Source organism: Eublepharis macularius, chromosome 1 (genome assembly GCF_028583425.1).
Source record: "Eublepharis macularius isolate TG4126 chromosome 1, MPM_Emac_v1.0, whole genome shotgun sequence".
NCBI classification, from domain to species: Eukaryota; Metazoa; Chordata; class Lepidosauria; order Squamata; family Eublepharidae; genus Eublepharis; species Eublepharis macularius.
In genome coordinates, this window is record NC_072790.1 from 231,860,541 (window position 1) to 231,877,582 (window position 17,042).

General features: G+C 47.4%; 1 protein-coding gene across 2 annotated transcripts in view; it reads left to right on the forward strand.

Moving 5' to 3' along the window:
• SEMA4A (semaphorin 4A) overlaps positions 1-17,042 on the forward strand; it is a 72,942-nt gene that overhangs the window by 12,778 nt on the left and 43,122 nt on the right. The window contains exon 1 of one of the 2 annotated variants that reach the window (XM_054992273.1): positions 11,009-11,268. The exons of the other annotated variant lie outside the window; for it this stretch is intronic. The gene's annotated coding sequence lies outside the window, so the exon portion shown is untranslated. Of the gene's footprint in view, positions 1-11,008; positions 11,269-17,042 lie in introns of those variants that run through there. 2 annotated transcript variants of the gene reach the window in all.

The window sequence follows — 17,042 nt, forward strand, 5'->3', positions numbered from 1 at the left end:
TACAGCAGCTGCCCTGCTGTACAACTTTGAATCCAAACTTGTTGGAACAGCCCCTCTGCTCGCTATAGAAAGCAAACTTCAAAATGTTCCCCAAACAGGAGCTTTGAACCGATAATCTCAGTCAGCCCAGAGAAAGATCAGGCCTTTAGTTTTCCTTTCCCGTGGCAGCAGTCCAGCCTTGAACAATGCCAACCAATTCAAAACTCTGCGCGGCCTTGTTTCTTGGCCAACGGTACACGGTGGCCTGTGAAGTCCAGCCTGGCCTAACCTAGTTTTGCCGGGTTGCTACAAGAAGCTTTCTGTCTTGGCTCTGGAGTGTACTCCGCCACCCCCACCCCCTTTACTCTGTGCTTCCTTCTCCAGACAATATGCTCAGCCATTCACATCCTTGACCAGGCCTCCTTCGAGCAGAGCAGGGAGCCGATATGGGGTTGGATTGGTGCCAAAACTTGATGCATTTGGCCTTTGTCCCAACTAGGAACACAGCACCAAAATAAAATAAAATCCAGTACTTTTTTGGCTTGTAAAGATCTGGAACCCCCTTTGAAAAGCTGTGTTTGAAAGCAGTTGTGAAGGGCTCTGGATTCAGATCAGAGCAGTGGAGTTGGGGAGGGGGGTGGGATTTAACCTTTCTCTCCTGGAGTATTTTCTTGATCGAAATCTCACCACAAGATTTTGTGAAATTTACAATATGATACAGATATGTGTTGTTTTCCTAGCGGGGGTATTAGCAGCTTGGGTGGGAATTTAGATCAAGAACAAAGCATAGGGGTGAAAGGAAAACACACACAGTCCTCTGATCACAATTGGAGGACCCCCCCCCCCCCCGCCGTTGTTCAGTTGTTTGAAACATGTCTCTCCTACCTCACCCCTGTTCTGGCCTTGAATCAGCATACTCTCTTACTGCCAAAAGTTGAACAGAGTTTCTGAAGTTAACTACCTCCAGGAGAGTTAGGCTACAGAGAGGAGAATGGGCTTTTTAGACACACGTCATGTGCCTGGATCCATAGGGAGTAGTACTGCATAAGATGACTTGAGATAAAGTGAAGATTTGCGGAGTCTGTTTTGTTTTTTTCCCTTCTGGCTGTCTCCTTGTTTACTTTCTTTTCCAATCCATTATATTCCTGTGGCTTATTAACCAAGGGTAAACCTACGGATCGCCCCACAAAGGGCATTAAGCAACTTCTGAGTGTCTGTGAAGGGAAGGAAGCTAAGAAAACATCGGTGGCAACAGAGGCCTGTAACAAAATAATAATAGGTTAGGTCGAAACCCACAAAATTCACATTGCGCCCCAAACTGAGATACAGACATTAATTTTTGGTGGATGGGAGGAGTTACCACTGAGTAAGCTCAAGCAAAGTCGTTCTTATGTAACAGAATTTGGCACGTGCTTCAAACTAGTCTTTATTCACCAGGGACACTCTCGACTTCCTGGCCACCTGTCCATAGGGTTGACAAGTATCTCCTAAGACAGATTCTGGGGTCCGTCTATACAATATGCTGTTCCCAGGTCTGTTTCCCTGTGTAGCCTAGGTCGTCTCCCACTAGGGTTCCCATTCCCCTGCCCAGGGCGGGGGAATCCCCCGATCCCACCCTTTCACCGCGTGCCCACTTACTTAGCTGGCGGATGGCGCAGCGTGCCCCCAGGTGGTGTGTGTGCTCTCACGCCGCAAGAGCTGGCTGTGGCAGTGGCGAAAGCGGGTGGCAGGAGTGGGCGGCAGCGAGAGCAGATCGCTCTCACTACCACTGCAGATCGCTCTCACTGCCACTGTGGCCCCTGTGTGCCAAACGAGAGCGGGCCGCCACGGTGAGGACAAGGAGCCCCCTTTGACCCAGGGGTGCTCTTTGACCCCTGCATGATGACATCACTCCTGGAAGTGACGCTATCATGTGAGCCGGGAGAGCGCATGTGTTCGAAGAAATAAACCAGAGTAAGTGCCAGCTCCCAATCCCCCGCTGGCAGAGTCCAGGGACCTGGACATCTCCCATCGAGGGACTCCAGGTCCCTGGTAACCCTACCTCCTACACACGTGCACTGTGACTTCCTTGTCGTTTAAGTTCTCAGGCACATGGGGACTTATTTGGATCAGTGTATGGGGAGAAAGGGCTGATGCCATTTTCCCAATCTGAAACAGTCCTGGGCAACACATGTGTGCTGATGGGCCCTGAGGCCGTTTCAGGTTGGAAAAACAGCACAGGGGAGAGGGAGGGAGTTAGGCCCTGAGCCCCTGATAGGCAGAGAGTAGACCTAAGGGCCAAGATAGTCGTGCAGGTTTTTAAAAAGTTGGGTCTGCCCGACTCATTTTTCTGCAGCCATACAGCAGTTAAAAACTAAGTGGCTGTTAAAAAATTAAAAAGGGCCCAAATGGCTCCAGAAGGCCTCCACAGGGGAAGGAGGGGCTCCCCCCTCCCCCATCAAGCCATTTCCCGTGTCACAGTAGCACAGGAGGAGTTTCTTTCCTTGTTTTTACTCCTCCACATGCACAACATACTCCACGTGGAGCAGAAAAAAACGGGGGGGGGGTAACCTCCCTCCCTTGCTATTTTGACAGAGGGAAATGGCTTGAGCGGGGAGGGAGGACCCCTCCCCCCATAGAGGCTTTCTGAGGCCATTTGGGGGTCTCCTTTATTTTTAACAGTTACTTTCCAAAGCTGTTGTGTAGCTGTAGGGAACTCAAGTTGGGTCTGGGGAAGCCAGAGATCTAACTCTTTAAAAACCTGCACGTCTAGCCCGGCCCTAAGAAAAGTTGCCTAACAGATCAGGAGCCAAGCATGGTGGGATGGGTGGAGCCTAACAGTGGCTGAGGGGATAAAGGAAAAGCCTGACTGTGCCTCAGGGCTTGGGAGAAGGAGGAGTCTTACAGACATGGGGAAGTGCTAATACAAAAGCTCTCCAGCCACTCTGAAAACAGCCTGCCCCTTCCATATAGGCCTCTCTCCCTGGGATTTTACTCCTTCCAGGGGGAGATTAAAAAAAAAAAACCTTCAGACTTCAGGTCCGGCCCTGAGGTATGCTAGCCATTCCTTATGCCTGATAAATTGCTCTCCCTTTTTTGTTCTGAGGATGCTTTTTAAATTGGCTGCTCATGTGAGTTGAGATTTGCCAGCTTTAACACCCAACCCTCAGAGATCCCTTGTAGCTAAATCTCCGAGTGGGTGTGTGAATGGATGCACCTCATCTCGGGTGCACGTCCAAATCAATTCCCTCCAATTCCAAGAAAAAGCCCGTCTGAATCAGGCCACGGGTCCCATTAGTCCAACATCATCCTGTTTCCAGCAGTGGCTAGCTAGATGCTTCCAGGAAGCCCACAGGCAAGTCATGAAGGTGACAGCGCTGCTCCTTTGCTTGCGCCTACTGTGTGGTATTCAGAGATCAACTGCCTCTGAACATGGAGGCACTACAATGAATAGACCTGTGCTTTGTGCGTCTGTCTCATTCCCTAGCAAGGCCTATCTGGTCCAGCATGTGACTTCTAAGAGGGGCCAGCCAGAGGGGAACCTTGAAGGGAGGACATGGAGGAAACGGGAAGATTTTGACGCTATTCTCTCCTGTGCCACTAGCTCTCTTTTCTCTGGGTTGCCAGATCACAAGGTTTGGAGCCAGCGTTCCTCACAGAAATGGGGCAAAATCTTAGGATGAAAAACCAGAAGCAAGGTGTGGAGATATTTCCTGTAGGGCTGGTATGCAGCCATCTTCCCTATTCTAACGTTTTAACCACCCCCTTTTTTCCTGGCCTATTCTTCTAGTCTCCATTCTTTCTGCCTCTTTCTATGGAAATGTGATAGAAAGGCAGGTACTAATAAAAGCATAATGTATTTCAAAGACTGAAAGCAATAATCCTTGAGGTCTCACCCAAAAAACCCACCGAATTGCAGTAGGCTCCACCCCTGCTCAGATAGATTCCAGCCTTGAGGGCCCCCCCCCCCGCCATAATGAGCTCCCATATGGACACACATGGGTGGAGGTGAACCCACAGGTACCTGATACAAACCCAACAGTGTCAAAAACTACACAGTGCAATTTGTAACATGTAGTGTTTGGGATTCCACAACTTGACTTGAACAGAAGGAGTCAGACATGGGGTGCCAGAGGAAGTTCATTTCCCAAGTGTGTGTCACCATCTTTTGGAGTGGAACCGTTACGTGGGAGGAGACGCCCATCTGTACATATTCAGCCCCCATGGGGCAGATAATGGGCGTCCCCTCCTGGGCTGATTCAGTTCAGAAAAATGCCATGGGGGAAAGACAAAGTCCCTTCTCCCCCCCACACCATGACCCAAATTAGGACCTTGCCATGTGGGAAATGTTTCTTCATACCTCACACCTGAAGTCTGACTGTTGGGATGAGTCAGATCAGGGGGACCTAGATAGTAAACTTCACAAATTGTAAAATGTAGTTTGGCCCACGGTTCCAGTCCGGTCAGGACCCACAGCTAAAGAAAAGCTAGAAGAAAATAAGAGACCTGATCCCAGATTTCCAGCATCTTGCCTAATTTGGCATCGAATCTCATAACCCACATCTCGATGCTTCTTGCACCTGGAGGAGGGTGCTTTGTCATATCTGAGAACGGAGCCTAGACTTGGTGTTGATCATACAATTGTGCTGAGCTGGCAGGTGTGTAACAAGGAGGAGCCAGTGATGCTCCTGCGAATGCCTGGTTTGCATATCTCTTTGGTTTCCTGTCCCACTGCTTCAGTCAAAATCTGCACCTGTTGATGATTCCAGCTGTTGCTTAAACTCCTTTGGATCCGAGAAGAGATTCATTGCCCTTCAACGTGCTGCCAGATGTTTCTTCTGGTAACCTGCTGGACAAGAGGCAGCTGCCAAAGTCCAACCCTCAGGGTGCTACAGAGGCTGTGTTTGCATTTGGGTTGGTCTCCAAAAAGGGCAGGAAAAAGTGTAACCGGGCTGCCAACCGTGAGCTGATCTTGCCAACTGGACTGGAGCGTCAGCCTTCTCTTTTGCTCTAGTAGTTTGAATTACTCGCTGTTACTTGCTCAGCTTTTGAGGAAGCGAAACTTCGTTTGGTAGAACTGCTAGGGGTCTTGCCAACTGAACCTGTGCTTCAGACTTCTCTTTCACACTTTGATGGTTTGGAAGGATTAACACCTGTTACTCGCTCAGCCTTTGAGGATGAGAAACTGTTCAATTGGTAGAACTGCTTGAGATCAGGCCGGAGTCATCTTGCCTTCCCTTGGGTTATCTCTAAGGACCAAGCCAGATGTGGTAACCCTACTGTGTTATTAAATGGAGCATGGGGAAGGGGGGAAACCTTAAAAGCAAAATATGCACACGAGGAAGGAGACCTTAATCCTCCGGTTTTTGCAGCTTCAGTCTTTGCAGCCAAGAACTGTACTCTCAGCCAGGGTCTTCTTATTGGAAGAAAAATCCCTTAAGAGTGTGCATCGAGGGGAGGCATGCCACGAGTTTGTGGAGAGAGAGGGGTTCAGTTTCCTTCATGTCCCTGCCCTTTTTAAAATCAGATCCCTGCTTATGCAAGTTTTCAGGGATGAAAACACAGACATCTTTGTGTTGTCTTAACAACCCTGTTCATTCTCAGCCCAAGGATCACTGCTCGTCCCTGCCTGCTGTATGGCAAGATGTATTGGAAAAAGCAGTTTTGGAGGTGAAAGAGAATCTGCCCTGGCATTTTGCACAGATTTTTAATCATTTTGTAAAAATTTACTTCATTTATACCCACCTTGTTCCCCAGTGAGAACCCAAAGCGGCTTACATCATTCTCCTCTCCACTGTTTTTTTTCCTCACAACAATCCTATGAGGTAGGTTAGGCTAAGAGTATGTGACTGGCCCTGGGTCACCCAGTAAGTTCCTGTGGCAGAGTGGGGAATCGAACCTGGGCCTCCCAGATCCTAGTCCATCACTCTAGCCACTGTACCTCACACGTGTGCACGAGAGTCAACATGCACCCACCCCCTTCAGAAATTTTTACCAGTGACCCATGGAAGGCACTGAACCTTGAAGAATTCCGGGGCACATATCTGCTCACTGATAGAGGCTGCATCCGTCCAGTGGGGATTCTGAGTTTCCCAGTCGTTGCTGCTGTAAACGCAGAGATTTACACTTGCAACAAAGCATCCACGTGGGAGTTTTGTGTGCATTTTCCTCGGTCAATCACATTTCCCCTGCATTTTCATGCTACTGGAGAGCTTTTGGGTTTTTTTAAAACGATAGGTAATTTCTGTTGCGCAATAGCAAAATCTATTCCTCCAAGATATTCTGCAACGAAACATTGTTTTCTAATGAACTCTGGGTATTCAGAGGAAAGAAAAAAGTAGATAAGAACAGAAGAAGAGCCCTGATGGAGCCCTCTCTCTCATAGTGGCCAACCACATATTCTGGAGGGCCAACAACATGACACAGAAACTTCCCCTGAAGGCTGACACTGGTATTCAGTGATTTATGCTGCAATCCTAAACAGAGTTACTCTGTCTAAACCCATTGAAATCAGATTCGTGTCTGAAGAAGGGAGCTCTGACTCTCGAAAGCTTACACTCTGAAAATCTTGCTGGGCTCTAAGGTGCCGCTGGACTCAAATCCTGCTGTTTTCTCTATCCAGTCTCTCCACCCAATGCATAATTTTATATTGTACTGACTCACACCGTGTAATCCGCCTTGAGTCTCAGTGAGAAAGGTGGACTATAAATCACATAAATAATTAAAAAAAATAAACATCTGTCATCCCCCCTCCTCCTCAGTGATCTCTTTTCTAAACTGAAAATTCCCATACTCTACAGCCTTTCTTCATAGGAAAGATTCTCTAACCCGTTAATCATCTTGTATTCAGTGATATTCTTAACATACTCCCCAAAGGCAAATATCGGGGCAGCATTTTGACAGGTGTAGGGACCAGAAAACAGGGAGAGAGGATTTCGAATTTCTCAACCCGTGCTGTTCTGAGCCTGAAAAAATCCCCACTTTGATTTCGCTTCTCCCTTTCGTGAATCAAACCCAAGATTATTTTCTATTGCCCAGCACTTAATTTTCCCTATATAACATGCACATTTTCAACATGACTTGTGCGTCAATAAATCAGCATTTCACATCATTCACTTGAATAACGTACATTGTACATATAAATGCCGTATAAATTTGGTATAAAACCCACACATTGTTCATACACAATGCAGACAAAAATCTACAAAATCAAGATGTGGAAAACTGAAAGCACTAACAAACACACATGAAGCAGGGAATAGTCTCACATTCCTAAAAATTAGGTTTGCTTGGTCAATAGAGGAGTCGAACTGTATGGATTTGGACCGTCTCTTCTTTTGCTACTTGTATCACCATAAAGCCTTTTTGTTCCCCAGAGAAGGGCTGTGCTGCTTTTAAAATCTGCATTTTCTCCAGAATATTTTGGTCTGTCTCTTTGTTGAGTATCTTCTTGTGGAATTTTGGGGAATATTTAATGTCAGTCACTGTGGCCTAATTTCAGTGATGGGAAGTTGATCCGATTTCCGGTAATCTTCGAGGGCGGGGGGGGGGATGTAGTCTTCTCACACTTTTTTTTTTACAGCAGCAAAGGAGGAGGTGCAGCCTGAGGCCTCCTTCTAAGGAGCTGGAACACCTAATGCTCCTTCCTTCCTTGTTCCCCAGGTGTCTTGAGACACTACAAGAATAAGTTGCGTATGCACAGTTAGGCCATCCTTCATGCAGGAGTTCAGGAATCCCTATCATGCATGCACTTTGAGGCTTCCTGGTGAACAAGAGGGCCTTAGCTGTACTGCCTCTTGGAAGGAGCAAGCAGAGGCGAGATGTTGGCAGAGCCTTGCTCCCCTCCACCGTGCTCCACCATCTCCCCCTACCTCATTATAGGATCAAACCTGTTCCTTTAATGTCCCCAATCCTTTTCATCCTAGGGCCTGGTGATCAGTTATATTTTAAATATGGCGACTGCCATTGGTTGACAGTCTTCATGATGTCACAGACAAGCTAAGCAACAGAGGAGACAGGGGTTTTAGTGACACAGGAGGCATGGGGTTTAGTGACGGAGAAGCCAGGGCTGGGATTGCTGCGGAGTGGGCAGAGCAGGCAGTGGACAAAGAAACAGGAGCCTGTGGAAAACAGTAGGTGGAGGATGGAGGGAAAGGGCAAAGGGAGGAAGTACTGAAGGAAGGATGGGCAGAGAAAGCAGCATGGCCCAGGAAAGGGAGCTGGGTGGGAAGGCCAGAGGAGGGAGCAGATAGCGGGCTGAGGGGAGGAAGGATCATAGGAGAGGAAGAGCAATGCACTTTACAATGCCGCTTCTGTTTTTGCCCTTGAAATAGCACTTGGAACAACTGTTTGTAGCCCTAATAAACATGTTCCATGAAACACGCCAGAAACATGGGTTCCCACTACTCTCACCACAGGGGCCGATTCTGTACGGCTTACCTGAAGCCGGGACATTGCGGAACATGCTGGAAAAAATGTGGAAGATCGTGTTTTCTCGCACGAGTTTTGTGCGACATTGTGCAAAACTCGCGCGAGAAAATGCGATCTTCCGTGTTTTTCCTGGCATGTTCTGCAACGTTCCGGCTTCAGGTAAGCCGTGCGGAATCGGCCAGGGTCTTCTCTCGAAAAGGTTTTCCAGAGAGATAAATGGGAGATGAGAGAGGCCAGAATAGCTGCTAGTGTTATGTTGTGGCTGAGAGTATGGGTCAGATCACCTAAAATTTGACTCCCTGGGCGTCTTTAGGCATGCCATTCCAAGGGGTGGATCCAGCGGTCTGTGGACTGGGTCTCTTTCCCTCAGCGTTCCTTCCTGACCCGGATAGAAATTACTTCCTGGTTGCGTGGACTGGCAGGCTGCAACAGGAAGGGGGTAAAATCATTCGTTTTTCCCTCTTCTGTCAATAAAACAGACAGAAAAGGTGATTTGTCCCTTTCCACTCCTCCCTGCAGCTGTGGAAATAAACTTTTCCAAGGTCATAAAGGACTGTGGGTAGGTGGGTGAGAGGGGGAAATGAAAAAGATACACAACTGTCAACATGTTTCCCTGACATGTTGCTGAATCTAGTCCCAAGTCTAATCTCCCCCACCATCTGCAAACTGGAAAATAATATTGGGCCTTCCTTGAAACACAGTTGTCAGATTTGCCTCCTAAGAGGACCAAATTGGACAGGTAGGTTCATAGAGGAGGAGGTGGTCCTTAAGATATGCTGGCCTCAAGCCATATAGGGTTTGAGGCCAGCATACCTTGAATTGAGCCTAGAAGCAACTTAGGAGCCAGTGTAGATGGGACAAGACTGGAGTGATACGGGTTTTTACATTTCAGGTGGGAGAGAAGGCTCCCACTTAATTGTAGCTCCCAAGAAACCTGTGACACCTAAGAGGTTTACACATTTATAGGGGTGTGAGCTTCTAGTAGACAAGAATCAGATGCTCTAGGACCTCTGATGAGTGGGGGGGGGGTTTGCCTTTAGTAGTGAATACTTATTATATACCAGCTAGCCTAGGGGTCCCCAATCTCACTGAGTGTATGGGCACTTCTGGAATTTTGAGAATGGAGTGCATGCTACCTCAAAATGGCTGCCATGGGAGAACAACCATAAAATGGCTGCTGTGCGACACTGGGACATTGCAAAACAGTGAGAGGTTGCATACCCCGCATCCTCCTACAGTGGAGCTGGCTTTCTGTAGATCTGGATTCTTCTGAAGCACCTCCTGCTTTAGTGAGGTGAAGGAAAGCCAGGACTGTCTCTTTGCCCTGGAGAAGAAGCATATGGGCTCCAGGAGACCTGTTTGGACAGCCCCACATTGGGGGTAACTGGCTTAGCTTTTCAGATCCCACAGGACTCTTGACTGGATTTTGCTACAACATGCAGATTTCATAGGGCTGCTGTTCTGGATTTTCACTCCTGGCAGATGCCTTTTCCCTCTGTTTGAGTTTGATCTTGGTCCCACTCTGTCAACATTCATCTGTGAGATGAATTGGGATTTTAAGGTAATTAATGGGGCAGAAGGAGCTATGACTTTGTCTATCCTTTTATTTACATACTAGGAAACAGCTTTACCTGTTGAATTCCTAGATGAAACTATCTGTGGTGAAAAGCCCAGGAACTGGGCCAGAAAAAATAAGCTGGCCAGCTGCCTGCCAGGATAAGTTTGAATTTATCTTCCTCTGTTGTTGGAGCCTGACAATCACTGTTGGATTTTGCTTTGTGGGAATCGACCAATTCTTTACTTTTGTATCATTTTGTGCCTATTTCCCCTGCCCCCTGCGTCTGCTTCTGGTAAAACTCACTCATTTTCCAGGATACTTTGCATGCCAGTCAAGTCAGTGTATCTGTTAATGTTTCGAAATGATGAACGTGGTGCTAATAAATAGCATATAAGTAGTGTATAAAAACTGTACAGTGTGTGGTATTATGTGAGCGGATGTACAAAGCCAACAGTAAGTGAGAAGCAGAAGGCCAAAATGACTGATTTAAAAAAAAAAAAAGGAACAGACATAAGAAGCTGTGAAATTGAGAACGCTTGCTGGTATCCACCACTTGGCCGTACAGGAAAGTTTTCTTCTGCTCCCTGAACAGTACTTAAATTTTGGACTTTGATGGACCTTGAGGGAGCTGCGAGACCTCCAGCTGCAAGGCCTATATCTCCCCCGAGCTGACAAAGTGAAGAAGTTCAGATTTACTGCTGCCTTCCCCGCCCCCCAGCAATGCAGTCATTTTAACCCACTCCTCCTAAAGCTTCTGGGAGCCACTGATGTGTGCAGCACCGAACGGGGTACTTCTGAAACAAAAGCCACCACCTCCAGCGGGCAGGTCCTGCCTTGCTGGGAGAAAAGTCTTCCGATGTGTTGGGACTCGCTGCTCCGTCTTTTTGCCAGGGAGGGAGAGGATGGGTGGACTTTCTGGTTTCATGACTCACAGCGAGTGACAACCCGCTCTGGCTGCTCCCTTCCCCTTGCTGTTGGGGAAGAACCATCTGGGCAGCTTCCAGTTTTAACTGGGCCTGGAGTTTTTTTGACACGGAAGCTGTCCACAGAGAAATAAAACAATTGTGAGTTCTGGAGCTGAGCTTGGAGTGGAAGAACTTCCTGACAAGATGCGGCTGAGAGAACTTCTGTGTGTCTTGCCTCCTTCCTCCAGAGGCATCTGGGAATTTGACTGGCATAGCTATAACTGAGACTTCCAACCAGCCACTGACTGCCTCCCTTGCCGCAAGATCCAGGGACGAAGAAATTCATAGTGTAGGCTCATCGGTGCCAAAATGACAATCCCTGTGAATTCAGGCTGGTCTTCACATCCCTCTGGAAAGGTGAGACCTTTAGGATTGATATCTGTGCTGCTAAACTGTTGGAGGGGAGGTGTCAGTTTTGGGGATTGAAGTAGCAAAGGAGAGCCCAGGTGCACCTGATCTTGGAAGCTAAGCAGGGTCATCCTTGGTTAGTAATTGGATGGGAGACCTCCAAGAAAGACCACGGTTGGTATGCAGAAGCAGGCAGTGTCAAACCACTTCTGTTGGCCTCTTGCCTTGAAACCCCGCCGGAGAGGTCGCCATAAGTCTGCTGCAACTTGAAGGCGCTTTCCACCACCACAGCAGAGAGGCAGTTTCCCTCCCTTCCAGCCCTTTGTTGTTTGGAAGTTGGCTCTCTGCCATGCTGTCCTTCGCCTGCAGGGTTGGGTTCTGCAAATCTGCTCTCACTAACTGTGACACTTTTTTCTGGTGCAAGTAGACTTCCCTGGAAAAAGCTTCTTGCACCCGTGGATGGCACTATCATAAATGGGATAAATGTGTGCAACCTAGATTCTGAGTTAACGAATTTTCGGCCAGAATTGCAGCACACTTAGTTAGCATCCAGTTCCTTTAGTTCATTTGTGTGTCCCCCCCCCCACTACTGATGCACATGTGCATATTGCACAAATTCTGCCAAAAAGGCACGTGCGCTCCTAACAGTGCTAAAGCACCGCATAAGAACCTTGATACAAAGGGACTTACATCACTGTTGCTTTTCGGCATGTATCATCAGTGCGCACGTGCACCTCAGTAAGGCAAAGGGGGAGAAGCTGTGAAGGAACCAAAGACCCACAGTATATTGCATATGCACAGCTCTTTGTGCCCTGACGATGGCCCAGGCTAGCTCAATCTCATCAGATCTCAGAAACGAAGCAGGGTTGGCCCTGGTTAGTACTTGGATGGGAAACCACCAAAGAAGAAGTCAAGGGTTGCTACACAGAGGCAGACAATGGCAAACCACCTTTGTTCCCTTGCCTTGAAAACCCTATGAGCGGTTACCATAAGTTGGCTCCAACTTGACAGCACTTTCTACCACCACAGCTCCCTGTATGAATTGGGCTGGAAGATGGAACATATCCAATGCATCAGCTCTACTTCGGAAATATGACGGAGTGATTTGGAACTGCAAAATCAAGTGGGAAATTGGGATATAGAAAATTTCAGGAGCATTTCTAGTTGTTATCAGGCAAGGAAAGGTAAAGAAGTGTATAGGAACCCCTTTGCTGTGTGCGCTCAAGGAAATGTGGGTGTTCTGATAGAGTAAGCACTCTTTGCAACTCCTTTTGTTCTGTCTCTCACCTTCTTGTGTGCTCCATGCAAAGTGGTAATGGTGGTTCCACGCCCTTTGCCATTCTTGGTTGCCACACTAATTGCCTCATTGTCTTTTGGAGCCAGCTTTGCCCCCTTGCCCATGGAGATCAAACCAGTTGGGCCAGGTGGGTGGAAACTGAAAATGGGCTTCCATCAACTCATTTACTGAGGAACAACAGCCAGTTGCAGTCATTCAAGTCCTACTGATATCCAGTCTTGACTACTGTAATGCTATCTATATGGGCCTGCCTTTGAAGACTACTTGGGAATCATGTTTGATGCAGAATGAAATTCTTAACTGTTGGATGGAGCATTCTGAACCAATTCTCTGTCATCTTCATTGGCTGCCATTTTGCTCCCAGGCTCAATTCAAAGTGCTAGGGGGGCACTCTGATATACTTGTCTTGCCACCACCTCCCTCAGTCCTACAGCCAGTCCTACTGCTGATCAAGAGGGCCACTGACATTTCAGCCCCGCACATTACGGGAAGAAAGGATCTCCAGGTGTCCATGGTGCATATTGCCCAAAAGCATCTTAAGGCTCAGGGCATACGTCTGAAACAAAAGTAAGATATGGTAATTAGAGTGTAGGCCTCGGATCCGGAAGACCCAGGTTTGAATCCCCGCTCTGCCATGGAAGCTTGCTTGCGCCAGTCATACCCTCTCAGTCTAACATATCTCACAGGGTTGTGGTGAAGATAAAACGGAGAAAAGAATGATGTAAGCCACCATGAGCCCCCGTTGGGGAGAAAGGTAGGGCATAAATGAAATAAATAAATACTTCCAGGCCTGTGTGACTTTATTCACCGTGGAATCGTGCCATGTGTGCTCACTGGAACTTGTCAGCAGAACCACGGGTTGTGTGCATGCTGTGGCCGATGTATGTGGTGGGGAACAGGCAGTGAAAACACGCCGTGGACGTCTCGTCAGGGAGCCGCAGCCGTCACGAGGGTTCCTGGGATTATCTCTGAGTGTCAGGGATGTGACTTTCCCAATTGCATTTTACATATTTATTACAGCGCCTGGTGTGAAGCAGCGTCTCAAATCTGCTGTGATGCCCACGCTAAAATAGTGTGCGCACAAGGAAGGGACCTTCTCGTTCTGTGGATTTACCCATTTTTGAGCTGATTGTTTCTTGTGAGCAATTAGAATGGGTTTGAGAGCTTTGAGAAGAAGTAATACATAAACACACAGGCTTGGATCCTGACTATTGTTACGATGGGCGCAAAAACCTCCATTGACAGAGCATGATTTTCCAGCCTCCCCCTCTTGTGAGAGCCTGAAATGCTCCCCCATCCTGTTCGGGGGCGGCGGGGAGGGGCGGCATTTTGGGTTTCTGCAGAAGTGGAGAGGTGAAGTGGAAACATTGCGGTCTGCAAGTGGAGAACATCAGAACTATTTGCCTTCCTCTATCTTTCTATCGTTTTTTGTCATTAGATGGACTAGACCACAAATGCCTGTTCGAGGTGACGTGTACAAGACCACAAGCTTGTTACCAGTTATCAAGCCACTGATTGCTGGGCCCAGGGCTTAATGTCACAGTTGCTTTTTGTGTAAAGTCACTCCCCCATGCTCTTGCGAAATGATTGTCTGTACGGTACGCCGTCTAAGGATGCAATTCTCAGCATGTTTAGTTGGAAGCGATTTCTGTTGCAAGAGCTGGGACTTGTGTCCCAGCAAAACCTTTTAAAGGTCAGCCTGTAAATCTTTATCTTCTTTTCTTTGTGACAAATTTTAGAAATACTACAAAAACTACTACAAAAACTTCAGTCAGTGTTAATGAACGTAAGGTCGTTAACTGTTCCAGATTAGTGTAGAATACAACTGTGATCTCATGCATATGGGAATCTCTTCCCCTCTTTTTCCTCTTTTACACTCTCTTCTTCATCACTGCCATTTAAAAGGGCCAGGTGCAAAAGCACTCTTTATCTGTCCCCCCCTCCCCACTACACCACATGCCACTTCTCGGCAGAGCCACATTTTCTGGCCATCTGTTCAGTAATTTTGTTATTATTGGACAGACGGTCAGAAAGCGTGCAAATTCTCTCTCCCATGCGTTCCTGTCCCCAGACACCTCTTCAGAGTTAGATATTCCAGGATTGCCAAATCCATTGCAGAGCACCAGTTCCTCAAAGCATGGGCACATCAATTTCCCATACTGGTGCTGTGATGTTGTAAAATAAAGGCATTCCCCTTTGGATAAGGCGTATCTGGCATTACAGGGGGGCACTGATTGTAGATTCTTTGCTGTTGTTTACATGGCATTTCCTCTTGTATTTTCTGTCTTTTAAATAATGCTTTCTTTTGCTTGCTTCTTTTGCCTGCTGAGGTTTTATAGCTGCTGCTAATGAACTTTGAACACACAACTTTGGAATCACAAGACAGGCTTGGTCTGAATTTGGCAGTGAGAGCAGGAGCTAGGAAAGCCAAGTGACCTTCCAGTGTTCTCCTTCGGCCGGCCCTCCAAAGTTAACTCTTAATGTAGCTCTGAGCCCACGCTCGGTGCCCTGTGTAACATAACAGGGTGCTGTGTGTAAAAGGTCAGAGAATCCCATATATGTTATTGATGGGTTCTGAACTGGCAGGAAAGAGATTTTTGGGTCATGTCACATAACTCAGTGAAAACTTGGACTTGGTAGATAGCAGTGTTGAGAAAGGACTGGAAATAAAACGGGCAGCTTCTTAATAGCCTACTGTACTTGGGATAGCATGCGCAGTTCTGCTCACCCCCACCTCATAGATCAAGAAAAGGTACAGAAGAAGGCAACCCAAACGATTAAGGTGTTTGAGGATGGTATGTACAAGCAAACCCTAAAAAGCCTGAGCTTCATGTAACTATCTGCAATCCTATGCAGAATTGCTCCAGTAAGGATATTGAGATCAGTGGTCTTAGACAGGTGTAACTGTTTCTGGGATTGCATTGTGGGCAGGGCATAGAGAAAGCAGATTTTTCTCCCTTCCTGGGATTCGGGTTTATGGGCACTGGATCGGAGAAAGGCAAAAAGAAAAACCTCTTTGGACAATACATAATTAACCTGATGGAATTCACTGCCTTGGGATATAACAATGGCTGCAAGTGTAGCTAGCATTAAAATAATTCTAGACAAATTTACAGAGGAGGGTAGACCTACTGGCAGCTATTAGCCCTGCTGGCTAAACGGAACCTCCACGTTAAGAGGAAGTATACCTTTGAATAAGAATTAACAGAAGACAGAAAACAGGGGAAGCCCATTACTGTTATGCCTGGCTTGGGCACTTCTTGGGACAGTCGGGCAGGGCGCAGTGGCAAACAGGATGGTAGACTTATACGGACCTTTGGTCTGAACTAGCAGGGCGCTTGGTTCTTAGAAGAGCAGATGGCACAAAGTTCCTAAACAGAAGATACTTGAACATTGGTGATGGTCAGGGCTTTTTTTCTGGGAAAAGAGGTGGTGGAACTCAGTGGGTTGCCCTCGGAGAAAATGATCACATGGCTGGTGGCCCCGCCCCCTGATCTCCAGACAGTGCGGAGGGCTATCTAAACTCCCCTCTTTCTGGAGATCAGGGGGCAGAGCCAACAGCCATGTGACCATTTTCAAGAGGTTCCGGAACTCCGTTCCACCGCGTTCCAGCTGAAAAAAAGCCCTGGTGATGGTGCACGGAAGTAGAAAGTCTTGAGGTTCGCCTGGTGCCTACCAGTGCTGTCTTTTAGGCATCAGGATAACACATTATTTTTTTTTACCTAGGCTTTTAACTAAGGTGATTTATTTTTTCAGCTGTTTTTATAGTCTGCTTCTGGACTGAGGTCAGTTTTAACAGAGTTTTGTTAGGGTGTTCAGTGGTTGTTTTTAATGGATTGTTTTTATATTTATTTTTTAAAATATTTCTACAAGGCCTTTCCTCTTGACTCAAGGCGGCTTGATATATTGTCAATTTGTGATGTTTTAATGACTTTTTAAAAGACCTTTTAAAAAACTTGTAAGCCGCCTCAAGTATGCCTCTGGAGAGGCGGTACGCAAATTTCCTAAATAAAGGGCCTGGTGTAATGTGTACAGTTCTGGAGGCCTCGTTTCAAAAAGGATGTGAACAAACTGGAATGGGTGCAGAGGAGAGCAACCTGGATGTTCAGGGGCCTGAAGACCAAGCCCTACAAGGAAAGATGGAGGGACCTGGGAATGTTCAGTTTGCGGAAGAGGATGTTGAGGGGAGACATGATTGCTCTCTTAAGAATTTAAAAGGCTATCGCTTGGTGGCGGGGGGGGGGGGAGCTGTTTCTATTGGTGGCAGAGGATAGGGCTTGAAACAATGGGTTTAAACCAGGGTTTTTTTTCTGGGAAAAGAGGTGGTGGAACTCAGTGGTGGAACTCAGGACTGCTCAGTGATGCCACTTTGGGTCAGCTGGAACAAGGGGGAGGGGAGTTTCTTAAAGTTTAAATCGCCCACTGTGAAAATGGTCACATGTCCGGTGGCCCTGCCTCCCCCCCACCCCGATCTCCAGACAGAGGG